Here is a 13,252-nt window from a genome sequence, read left to right on the forward strand (position 1 = left end):
TGGTTGATTTGAAAGAAATCCTGCACCTTTGAAGCTAAATAATATCACGAAAAGCTGTTGAAGCGGGCATAAAGAACTGTGTTTGTACATTCATTCTCACACTTGAAACATAAGTTGCCAGTATAGAAACCAAGGCCATGAGCCTTTGTCCGGTGGCGTGTTGGGTTGTTGCAATTATAACAAACAATACTGACTTTGACCCAGAGGCCATCTTATCTGCCTTCCAACTGGACGTCACAGTACATTCATTCCTTGACCTTTGCTGTCACATGTAAATCCACAGGTTAAGATGGAGGCTGTGGGGAAGAGTGCGTGACCTTGACACACTCAGGGAGAGGTTGTACTTCGGGAGGCAGGGTGGAGTGCCGCGGGTGTCTGTTTAGTAAACGTCTGGCTGTTTGTGGTTGTCAGTCTGTGGGAAGAGGCGGGCGGTAAGAGAGATAGAGGGGGGGTGTAGATGTGTAACACCAGTTTATTTAAATAATAGCAACATCAAAACGTTCATACTTTATTAAAAAACCAACATAATCAAATAGACTTGATTCATTTTACAAAAAAGTGCAAACCTTTAACGTTGGTAAGCCATACTCTCTCCTAGCTATACATTAAATCGGCAATATGTGACTTCTTCCATAGTAGCTGTTATACCTTGTGGAGTGTCGATGGAGATTTAGAGAGGGAAATAATGACATGATAGATGGATAGATAGAAAAGAGAGATGGGTAGACAGAAAAGGTGAGAGAGTTTCTGAAAGAGCGTGTGTGTTCCACTTTTAGAGATATGTAAACTGTACTGCACCACCTTTTTTATGCACGAGGGGAGGTCCTCGGGACAAGTTAATTAAGCACAGGTCTGTCAAATGATTGAGATGAACAATAGTTAACCAAAGTGCCAAGGTTTATTAACGTAGAGGGCACAAATAATGGATTAGCAGCAGGGCAAGAAATACTACCTGGTCTCCAAGACTCAAACCTTGCATGTAAAACACTTCAAGGAGAATATCATGCAAACTTAGATAAAGTATATTCACAATCATTGTAAGATAATACACTTGTGATTAAAAATTATTTGTAAGACAGCATACCTGATGAAACATTCTTTGAACGATAACACACTTGTCATAATTAGCATGCTAAAGCACACACATTCATTCTTAAGACTTGCCACTGCTCGCTAACCAAAATAACCCCCCAAAAGACAACAAGCCCTGGAAGGCTCTGGGGAAGTGGTAACAAAATAAGACAAATATACAAACAAAACATATAACAAAGAAAATGCAACTAGTTCGACTGCCAAATCAACACCAAATGTTTTGCCTGAATACCAGCTCATTCGCTTAGGGCAGACTCAACCTTTTTATCCTACCTACCTAATGTAAGGGACACAAACTAACATTAAGTAACGTTTTGCTAATACTTTCTTCATTCTTGATTTGGAAGTAAAGCCTATCTTATAAATGTCTGTGTTCAGTTGCATGTGGTTCTCCCAAAACCAGAGAATATTTTTTAAAGTTTGTAAAATCCACGTTTTGCACCAAGTGAGGAGTTCCCTCGCCAGACATCTAGCATTTCCCAACATCTTTGCAGGAACTAGTCATTTCTATGCGACGCGTCCATGGCCACGTGTAAAAATAGAGCGCATCACACAGTGCGACCAAAACAAAGATCCAAACACATGCATGAGGCATTTCTCTCTCGATACAAAACTTCGATTTTTACTATCTTTCTGAATATTCTCTGGTTTTTGCAGAACCACCTGCAACTGAACATTGATAAGATACACCTTTCTTCCGAACGAAGAAAGTATGGGCAAGAACAGGTCCTCATTTCCCAGTTGCGATGTAACTTATGCATTACGATGATCGTACCAGATGCATCGTTATTTACGTTATTTATGAGCCAACTTTTTAAGTGTTTCCCCAAACAAGCACGTAGCGAACCTTCACTAAGTGCGTCATTAGACCATGTGTCATTACTGATAGGATCAAAAGAAAGGCAGCGCTGCTCTCGGGTCAGCTTTGTCCATTCAAATCTTACCTTAACATTAGAATTATTCCACAATAGTGACGACGGATCAGCTCCTAGAGAGAGAAGGTAGTTCATTATGCTTCCCTAATAATAATGCGCAAAATCACACATCATGAAACACATTGAGGCCAAAAAAAAATTTACAGACACTAGCCTAGTCGCAAAACACAACCATTGATTGAACATGAAATAGATTTCAGTATAACTGAAATAGCCTATATAGGCCCATGCAGCCTATATATATTTTAATGCAGTTATCTCGGTTTTCATTTGAAGCATTCATTTATCCTTCACTTGTTTGTAACAATTGCAAATACTTTGTATTTGTAGTCAACTTCATTCTAAAGTTATCGGCAGTCACAGTCAGACAGATAGCCTAAACTTGTTGATTCTATGTTTAGCGGAGATCCTCTATGAATATAGTGACGCGGGACGGCAAAAAAAAGCATCTAACGGTGCACCTTGGCTGCTCTACGAGTGGTCTGGATCACTCAGAGATGTGAAAAGGTTTTTCAGAGCCGCTTTACTAACAAAGGCTATGGGAAACACCTGGGCTACTAAAGCTACATCGTAAGAAGATTCTAACGATGATATTAACGCTACAAAGGCTCTGGGAAACGAGGCCCTGGTTAGTTGAAAAATTGCTTCCAACCCTTTCTACTAGCCAAGATATATTGGCAACTATGGACGACTTCACATATCGCTAACTCTCTCCAGGCCTACACATCCAACAAAACGTTTCCAATGCTGCGTCTCGCAGACAGCGTTGGTCCCCTTTCAAACTTGCGCCGAACACGTCACTGAAACACAAATCATTGTTTTACATGGCTGTCGTATACTTTAACAAGCGGTAAAACATTCACAGAACAACAAACAAAAGTTAGCTTACCCAAAGTTTGACTAACTTTGACAAACACAGCCAGCATGGGTGAACAGTGAAGTGCACCGTCCCTTGTCCTCCGGGGTGGAAACAAAGATCCCAAACAAAGGTATTTATGGCATCGCTCACCTCATCTCATACCAGCCCATAGGTGCAACTGGCTACAGAGACAAGGGAGGGGATAAATATGGAGATAAACTGTGTGGGGTGTGTGTCTGTGTGTCAAATAGAGAACTGTTCCTTATTTAGAGCAAACATGACCAGTGTTTACACTTTTTAGAGGTGACCACTCCCTGCATTAAAAAAACGATTGTGGACAAACAAACACAAAATGGAACTGGCACCTGTATTTGAAATGCTTGAGCCCCATCCGCTCTCACCGTTTCATTTGTTGCTACCCAGATAACTGCAAAATAGGTAGGTTCTTGGAAAACTGACAATCAAAGCGGAAGTGTATGATTCTTCATTAGCACAGGGGCCTGTTGTCATATGTTTCATATTCCAATGGTGAATAGGTTTTGTTTTGAGAGGGAACTCATTGCTGTTGGCCTAAATTGGCCACTGTGCCAATTGAATCTCAACAAGGAAACTGATCCCTCAACACCTGTGGAATTCCAACACTCCCTGACTAGAGAGAGAAAGGAAACACACACAACTGCACATAACTACACACACACACATCACTGTGGATGAGAACACTGGTCCCTGGATGGTCCTGCTCCTCTCCATCGTACTTTGACATGACTTTGTCCTCTACCCAGACCAGGACACAGAGAGAGTTGTGGTGATGGGGGGGGGGGGGGAGTTGAGGATGGAGGGATTCAGGACAGAGAGAGCAAGGGAGAGAGGAAAAGGAGAAATAGAATTGTAGAAGGAAGGAAAGAAAGAAAGAAAGAGGAAGAGGGGTTATGAGCTCATCACAGTGCAATAAAACCTTATTGCTCTGAGGCTTACACACGCAAACGCATGCACACGCACACACATGTATGTGTCCCTAAACAGCCTCTTTGATTATGTGTAATTATTGTGGATTACACAAGGTTTAACCACCATGCATTTGTACCAGTGTGAAAGACATAAACCAGGGGCATTCATATCCTGGCCTAGAGGTCTGAGCAATCATCCCATCGGCCATTCACAATCTTTCCATTCCTAATCCTACAGGGATACACGTCGGATCAATCCAGATACAGTTTACTGTCTTGATTAGAAGCGAGTGAGGGAGAGGAGGGGGAATTAAAGGACGTGGGTAGAGTAGAGAGACATTCGTTAGGGAAGAGAGGTGAGAGAGACTCAGGTGTGAGAGAAAGAGAGTGAGACTGAAGAAAGAGATGGAGACTGAGAATTAGCGGTGGAGAAAACGAGAGAAAGAAGGAGAATGCAAAAAAAAGAGAGAATGCGAGAAAGAGAGAATGCAAGAAAGAGAGCGAGAATGCGAGGAAGAGAGAAAGAAAGAGAGATACTACAGGTTTCATTGAATCATGTCTACTGGTCTCTGGTGGGTGTCCCTGTCTCCTGGTGAAGCTGTCATGTGACCAAGCTCAGCGCCTCTCATGTTTCTCTACCGCAGGATCACATCCATCATCACAAATGGGCAGGAAAGGGAGGGAAATAACTAAAGAAAGTTTAAAAGAGGGAAGAAGTGAAAAGTGGAAAAGAATGAAGAAGGGAAGTAAACAGGAAAGAGAGAAAGAGAGAAAGACCAAAAGTTTAGTACAGAAAGTAAAAAAACTAAATCATTAAAGAAAGTAGAGAGTGCATCAGGGCTCTGCCAGTGCCAGCCTCCTTGCCTGAGCTGAGACTTGGCACCACAAACAAAGAGCCTCTGTCCAAATCCAGAGAGGGCACACAAACACAGTCACACACACAGTCTCACACACACACACACAGTCACATACACAGTCACACACACTTGGTGGCATGCTGAGTGTATGGAACAGCAGGGGAACACTGGGGATGTCATGGGGATTCAGACACCAGAAGTCTTTCTCTTCCCTCATCACTGAGTCCTGAATAACACTGAGACCTCACACACACACACACACCTGCTTTTGAAAAATTAGATGATTACTTCTTGGATTACTTTTAAATTCAGAAACAACTGTAGCAAAGATTTCTGGTCCATCTTTCAATTAGGTTCACACACGATTTAGAACACATTTGTTATTGTGCAAAATAGAGATATTCAAAGTGTAACGTTTGACCGATTGTGAAGAAATATATCACTGTGTCATTTAAAAACAATGTTTTATTAAAACAACAATACAATACAAAAACAATATGAATGGCTGCTACCATCAGAGAGTGCTCTGGTCAAAAGGTGCTCCCGCCCCCACTCTCCCCGAAACGCTGTCAGGCCGAAGGCCCCGCCCCCGGCCCAAAAGGGATTTTCCAAGGGCGGGATGGACCAAGCCCCGCCCGATGACCGGGTGAGCGCATGCATAACCACCAGGACCAGCACACACACTGTTCACACACACACACCGCTCATAGTGTGAAACCAAAACACCAAACATACATAACTAAACACAAAACATCCCCACCCTCACTTCTGATTGGAGGACCTAAACTTGATGCTGTGCATGTGTGTATGTATTTACAACCCTCATTAATTCCAACCTTCAGATCAACCCATCTTTCCCAGTAAATCATCATTCTACCATTTCCTCTTGCAATACATCCCTCCATTCTACCATGGTGTCTCACTAGTGACTTGAACCTCCCCATCTCCAAAACTAAACATTTTACCCAAGAGCATAATGATATTTCCTATTGACCCCCAACAACACAGTTTGCAGGTTCAACCGCGCCTTGATATTATGACATAACAACCATTCCTGGACCGGACTCCAAAAACAAGCCAGCGATGGACAGTACCAGAAGAGATGTTCTCTTAATTCTGTTTCCACGTGGCAGTCTGCACCGGTCTGACTGTTCAATGCCCCATAAACTGAGCATTGTTTTTGTAGTGTGAATTTTTGTGTAATAGCTTAAATTGAAAAGAATGGATTGATGCATCAATTGTTGTTTTGTATATCAGTTCATAAACCCGATGCCTTGGTATTGAGAATAGGAAAATCTGTTCCCAACTATCTTTCATTTTATGCTGCGTAGTTGTCAAACCTCTTGACTGTAAGTGAAACTGATACATTTTACGATTTATGTTGGTCATTGTAAGACATTTTTAATTGGTGGCAGACAAACTAATTCATTCCTTTCTCTTTTAAGTAATTGCATCTTCCATTTTTGTGGCAGAGCTCAGCTGAGTTGGTTATCATGTTGTATTGAGCATACATCTCCATACACCTTGATTAATTGCTTGTATGACATCATTTTACCATCGTTGTAAACAATGTCATTCATAAACATGATACTCATATACATTCTCTCTGGTTTATCCTCCATCAGTACATTAGCAGTTTAGCCATATTATTATATTAATATTAGGGGCGGCAGGTAGCCTAGTGGGCCAGTAACCGAAAGGTTGCTAGATCGAATCCCCGAGCTGACAAGGTCAAAATCTGTCGTTCTGCCCCTGAACAAGGCAGTTAACCCACTGTTCCTAGGGCGTCATTGTAAATAAGAATTTGTTCGACTTGCCTATTTAAATAAAGGTTAAATAAAAAGAATATTTGCTGTAAGATATATTCTGCCTCTTCTGGAGGATAAAGTTGGAATTATAGCCAACATGGCTTCCTCCTTTAAGAAGGAGGATTATTTAAACAGGGTTCCATTGTCAATCCACTGGAAATTGATAGTTTTAATCTGTATAAGAGCCTCTGTTTAAACATCGGATATACCTCTCTTAGTAGCCTACTGGAAAACCAGTTTGCATTTAGATACAGTTTCAGTATAATAGAAGCTTTACGAGAGAGGTGTAATGCTTTGATATTTAATAGTTTTAGCCCTCCAAACTCATATTCATTATAATAAATATACTCGTTTAAGTGTCCTCTGCAGTGGTGTGCTTTCTTTGTTTTCTGAAATCTATACTTTTCCAATAAATGTTAATCAAATAAAACCACTCACTGTTTCCTTTTTGAGATTAAATTGGCACAGTTGCCTTCTTAGCGCAACAGCAATGAGCAAACAGTCTGTGGTTGTATTTGATGAATGTTTATTGAAAACGTATGGCTTTCAGCAATCAAAGAAAGGCAAGCTCCTGACGAACAATTATTGTGCTGGCGTTGCTTCCAGAGGCAGTTTGGAACTCCAAAATGAGTGTTGCAACCGAGGACAGACAAATTTTACGGGCTACGCGCTTCAGCACTCGGCGGTCCCATTCTGTGAGCTTGTGTGGCCTACCACTTCGTGGTTGAGCTGTTGTTGCTCCTAGATGTTTCCACTTCACAATAACACCACTTACAGATGAACAGGGTGGCTCTAGCAGGGCAGAAATTTGACTAACTGACTTGTTGGAAAGGTGGCATCCTTTGATGGTGCCACGTTGAAAGTCCATTCTACTGCCAATGTTTGTCTATGAAGTTTGCATGGCTGTGTGCTTGTCAGCAACGGGTGTGGCTGAAATAGCCGAATCCACTAATCAGAAGAGGTGTCCACATACTATATATATATATATATATATATATATATATATATATATATATATATATATATATATATATATATATATATATATATATATATATATATATAGTGAACATAGCTTGCTAATTAAACAGTAAGTTCCATTAATATAATCATAGTCATTCTTTGCTGTGTTGAACAGTCAGTTCCCTTATCCATAGCTACTGTAGCTACCTAGCTACCCTAGTCTGACCTCAGGTTAGCTGACATAGCTTGTGAGCAAAAAAATGCATTTTTTAAATTTTTGCATTGTAATTTCAGAAAATTTCCATAATATTTCTGCAGTAATACTGGAATGATAGTGTTTCACAGTATCACTTCAGTGTTGTGAATGGCTGTGATATTGGCCTATTGATTTCTCCCACCGGCCGGCAAAATAAGCTGTTTTGGATTTGTGGATGTTTTATCTAGTGGAAACTGGGACAAGTGGCCAATGTAGGGCAAACGGCCAATGTAGAAATAAATCACTGTCATTTCCTGGTTAGTAAAATTCGACACTGTTCGCTCAATTTCTGTTTATGTAGAAAACAAGCACTGAATAGTGTAGGGAATCATTGTACCATCTGTGAAATATATTTTCAATAACAATATGGTTTTTATACCTGTTTGAAGCTGGTGGACCAAAACCAAAAGTTTCTGCCATGTTACGGGGGAGATTTGTTTTGAATGCAACCTAGTGCTGTTGCAATTCAACTGGCTTCCACATACTGTAGGGGAGAAATTCGGAGAAATTATATGTATAGCACCTTTAACGTAATCAGTCATGCACATGCTGCCTACACCATTTATCTCTGGATACATTGCTGCTCGTGTGTTTCCGAGTGTCCACTTTACTCACTCCTGTCTTTCGGTCTGTCTTCCTGTTCGTCTTTCAGGAACAGGAATCAGAGGGAGGCAGAACCCCACTGATGAATGCAGCCAGAGTACTGTAGAGTACTGTACAGTTTCTAATCAGCAAAGGTGTGGCTCTGCTCCCTCCCTGTATAACACAGAACCACACAGGAGACATCTGACACATTGCATTAGTGATCTAATGTTGTCACTTCTGTTGACAACGAGTGAATGTTAAACAGGAAATGTCATTGTAGGGAAGAAGCACCCAGAGCATTGTTTATCATTGTTCCTCTTGTCCACACACACAGGGCACCTGGACATGGTACACTTCCTGTTTGTTAGAAACTGGGGTTGATTAGATGCACACAGCACTCATGGAGGCTTGTATGGTGAGTACACACACAGACACACTGGCTGCTGTTGGACAGCGGAGCACAGGTCAACACACCTGCTGACTGTTCTGTGTCTCCGCTGACGCTGGCGGCCTGTAGGGGACATGCAGAGCTGGCTACCCTGCTGATGGAGAGGGGATACGATGAGGGATACACTCCACACATGGAGGTTACACAAGAGGGCCAAGAGGAGATGGTGGCGCTGCTTTTGGCAAGAGGTATGGGCTTCTCCTTCTCTCTGGGTTTGAATTAAACCAGTGCTTTTGTTTAGAGATTGTACCTACCATATTGACCATCTAAGCTCAGTGCTGAGGCAAAATATGAAACCCTGCATATGCGTTATAAAGATTTGGTATAATTTCAGCCAGTAGTTCTGAAGGTAGCGCTCACGAGCCAAAAGGGGTCCCCGAATATGTTGCACAATTGTGTACAACGTCATCCATTTTCTGTGATATGTTACTTCCTGTATAAAACGTGTTTGTGCTTAATATCCCGTTCAATCTATCATATATTTGATGTCTCATTGTAGAGCCGTTAGAAGCATAACTCGAGGAGAAAGGGCTTTTTGAACTGTTCTTGTTTTTCACATCAATACATCTAGCTACAGCACTCTCACATTTTATAGAACTTGGTCTTATGTACAGAGTGGCAGTCACTCTCTCTTCAAGTCATGTCATTACAGACTGAAAACGTTCCAAGATTTTAACGTCTGCAATTGGGAGGAAAAGAAAAGTTGAACACAAGGGTAACTGAACTTTCAAACAGTCAATTTGGTCGGCAGCATGTCAAGCCCAAATTTGGGCATTTTACAGTCCATTTCCTGAACAATGTATAATTCTGAGTGTCTGGTTTGAGCATGCCAATCATTTCCACATTGGCTCATGACATTAAAAGCTCGTAGAAGAACAGAAGGTGCAATAACATTTTAGGCCTCAGGTTGCTTATTTGCAATGGAATACAGTTGAGTAGTGCAAGTAGTTTACAACGAATGGGTGTGTTTCTATGCGTGTGTCTGTGTGCCAGTGTTAATTTCGTCAACAATAACTATGACTAAAAATATGTGTCAATGACCTATTTTTCCTGACGAAAACGAATGACGATAATAAAAAAAATGACATGAAAAAAAACGATAACTGCGACAAATTTTCATTTTAGTCAACGAAAATGTGATGACAAGAATTCCACATGAGAGACTAACGGACATTCAATTTGACATGAAGCTCCTTTTCATCTCTTTTGTCCAATCATAAGCAAGTGTAACAGTGTAGGTTCCGTCCCTTTCTTCGCCCCAACCCGGGCTCGAACCAGGGACCCTTGCACACATCAACAACTGACACCCCACGAAGCATCGTTACCCATCGCGCCACTGATGCGCAGCCAGCCTGGACACTTCACCTGTAACTAACTAAACTACAAACAATCATGTTTACTCTTGTACTTTAATGTTGGCTATTTTTGCTTTGATCATAACAGAATCTCTATTTTCCCATGTGCGCTGCAATTCATTTATGTTGCTACTCTCGCGGTCCGCAAATGAAGTGCAGTTGTTTATTTCTGATTGGAAATATTAATTTGCTGAATATTAGAGTATGGTAATATTTTTGGCATGGTTGGAAAGCTCAGATTCTCCCCCTTTTAAGCGAATCACAGTTATTTACCCCCATCCCAAGATTATGATGGGGAGAAAAGAGCTGTATACCTAAATGGTTTAACTTGCCTAAAATGTTGTTTCCACATAATTAGAACAACAAATGACGTTTAATCAACGTGGGAAAATGATAGGATTTGCAAAAAGTCATCAATGTAAGGGGATTTCGTATTTTTCTCACACAATTACCTAAATCCAATGACATGGTGAACATTTTTGTTAATTTTACGTTTAATTCACGTTAGTTGACAGTCAACCAAATTTAAATCAAAACTTGGCGTTGAACTGACGTCTGTGCCCAGAGGGAAGGCTTCGTAGCCTACATGGTAAATCATGCATGGCATTGCTTACAATCTGCCACAATAGCAATGTGCCAGATATATGAAGGGATAATAATCTGAATGTGCACATAAATATTATTTATCTAACAGAGGGAAAAAATGCACTGGCTAATACTGTATGTGACTAAAATGACTGTGACTTCAACTAGACTAACATTGCCCAGAGTTTTAGTCAACTGATAATAACTAAAACTAAGAAGGATGAAATTACCAAAATGTGACTAAGTTTAAAATGTATTTTATTCATAAAGACTAAAACTAAATTGAAAAAATAGCTGGTGTGTTTGTTTGTGTGAGTCTGTCTCTGTGTGTGTGTGTAGTCATACTGCACCATCAGTTTGTATTGTGTATGTGGGTGAATGTGGGCTTCCTGTGTGTTTGGAATAGGTTTGCATGAATACGTCACAGCTCCCTATAGACACAAGCCTTACACACACACACACACACACACACACACACACACACACACACACACACACACACACACACACACACACACACACTGAATTAACTGAATGGGCAAACAGTGTGAATAGACTAGGCTGTCTGACACATACAGCCATCAATAAGGAAGTCCAGTGAGTAATGTCTGAGTGTTGGGAGGCATGTTAGTATTGCTGCTGCAGCAGGATGTTAATGAGACCTGCGGTTTCATCATTTACAAATGAACCTCAAGGGCTCAGAGTTTACTGTAATTACAATATAGCAAACAAAATCTTCAGAATCAAAGATTAAACTCTGAAGAGAGAACCTAATTGATATATATACCCCTGTGGAAAACAAAGCTAAGCATGAGAGATGTGAAGTTTGTCTGCTGTCCTGGATGACAGGAGAGTTGAGAAATTGTTGGGCATTGTTTTGTTGGAGGTAAAATAAGCGCCAAATCAGTGAAAATGATGTCGTTAAATGTGTTTATAGACCCATTATACAGTAGACTATCTATAGGCCAGTGAATTATAGACCAGCGACAAGGCTGGTCACATGAAGGACGGAGAGAGAGAGGTGAAAAGAGAGAGAGAGGAGAGAGAGTGAAAGAGAGAGTGAGAGGAGAGAGAATTGAAAGGAGATGCTGAAAAGAGAGAGGAGACTAGCAGAATAAAGGAGAGGAAAATGAATGGGGAGAAGGAGAGAGAAAAAAAGTAGTGGAAAAGTTTGAGCTCATGAGCAGAAGGGGAGGAGGGAGGGGGCTGGCCTTCTCTGGTCACATGACCTGTCTGTCCTTGAGGAGGTCATTGCTGTCCCTTACAATCACTCTTTTTGTCTTTCTTCCCCCCTTCCCCCCTCCCCTGTCTATCTCTGTTCCTCACCAGAACAAACTGAAAGGGTCCTATGTTCTCCTACCTCTCTCTCTCTCTCTCTCTCTCTTCTCTCTCGCTCTCGCTTTCTCTGGTTGTTGGCAGAACTGAATGGAGGGACTCCGGTGTTACGCAATACTGCTTCCTGTAGTGCCCCCACTCTCCTCTGTCAGTGACACTAACTCAGTTTCCCAATAGGCAGGTGTATTATAAGCCCTCCCCCTCCTCTTCTCAAATTCCATTCTTTGCCTCTTCTCTCCTTCCCTCCTCTCTGTGACTGGAGGGATTGTCCTTCCCTTGGGGCCCTGGTGTTCCCTCATGGACAAATACTAGAAAAACAGAACACTCTGAACTAAGACACACACACACACACACACACACACACACACACACACACACACACACACACACACACACACACACACACACACACACACACACACACACACACACACACACACACACACACACACACACACACACTGTGACCTCTGTCTCATTACTGGACAGGGACAGGACATCACAGAAAGGGTCGTGGTGAATAGTGAGAAGTGAGAAAGAGAGAGAGAGATACAGAGAGAGAACAGAGTTTTTTAACCTTTAACCTAATGTCCCCCTGAGTCAAACATCTGTAATCACACTGACATCTGCTCATGTGATCACTTCATCACTCTCTGTCACGTATGTGTGTGTGTGTGTGTATACAGTATATGCTTTATCCTGTGATGATATGTCTTTAAGGGGGGGGGGGGGGGGTGTACACACACACACACACTCAACTTAGACACTTGGGTTCAGTAACACTTAACAGTATGCTACTGCATCCTGCTGTACAAAATCCTTAAGAGGTGGGCTAAATCCTGCTGTACAGTAGAGTCATTAAGAGGTGTTGTTGATAGAAATACACAGGGCTAAATCCTGCTGTACAGTAGAGTCATTAAGAGGTGTTGTTGATAGAAATACACAGGGCTAGATCCTGCTGTACAGTAGAGTCATTAAGAGGTGTTGTTGATAGAAATACACAGGGCTAAATCCTGCTGTACAGTAGAGTCATTAAGAGGTGTTGTTGATAGAAATACACAGGGCTAAATCCTGCTGTACAGTAGAATCATTAAGAGGTGTTGTTGATAGAAATACACAGGGCTAAATCCTGCTGTACAGTAGAGTCATTAAGAGGTGTTGTTGATAGAAATACACAGGGCTAAATCCTGCTGTACAGTAGAATCATTAAGAGGTGTTGTTGATAGA

General features: G+C 41.4%; 1 long non-coding RNA gene across 1 annotated transcript; it reads right to left on the minus strand.

Annotated features, from left to right (window-relative positions):
* Positions 1-277: 277 nt before the first annotated feature.
* LOC145861142 (uncharacterized) lies at positions 278-3,055 on the minus strand. The gene is made up of 3 exons (XR_014380979.1): positions 2,917-3,055; positions 2,037-2,080; positions 278-412 (listed from the first exon to the last, which is right to left on the minus strand). It is a non-coding gene; the product is annotated as an uncharacterized LOC145861142 (long non-coding RNA).
* Between the last annotated feature and the right edge of the window lie 10,197 nt (positions 3,056-13,252).

The sequence above is a fragment of the Salmo salar genome, chromosome 16 (genome assembly GCF_965601325.2).
Source record: "Salmo salar chromosome 16, fSalSal1, whole genome shotgun sequence".
Lineage (NCBI taxonomy): Eukaryota > Metazoa > Chordata > Actinopteri > Salmoniformes > Salmonidae > Salmo > Salmo salar.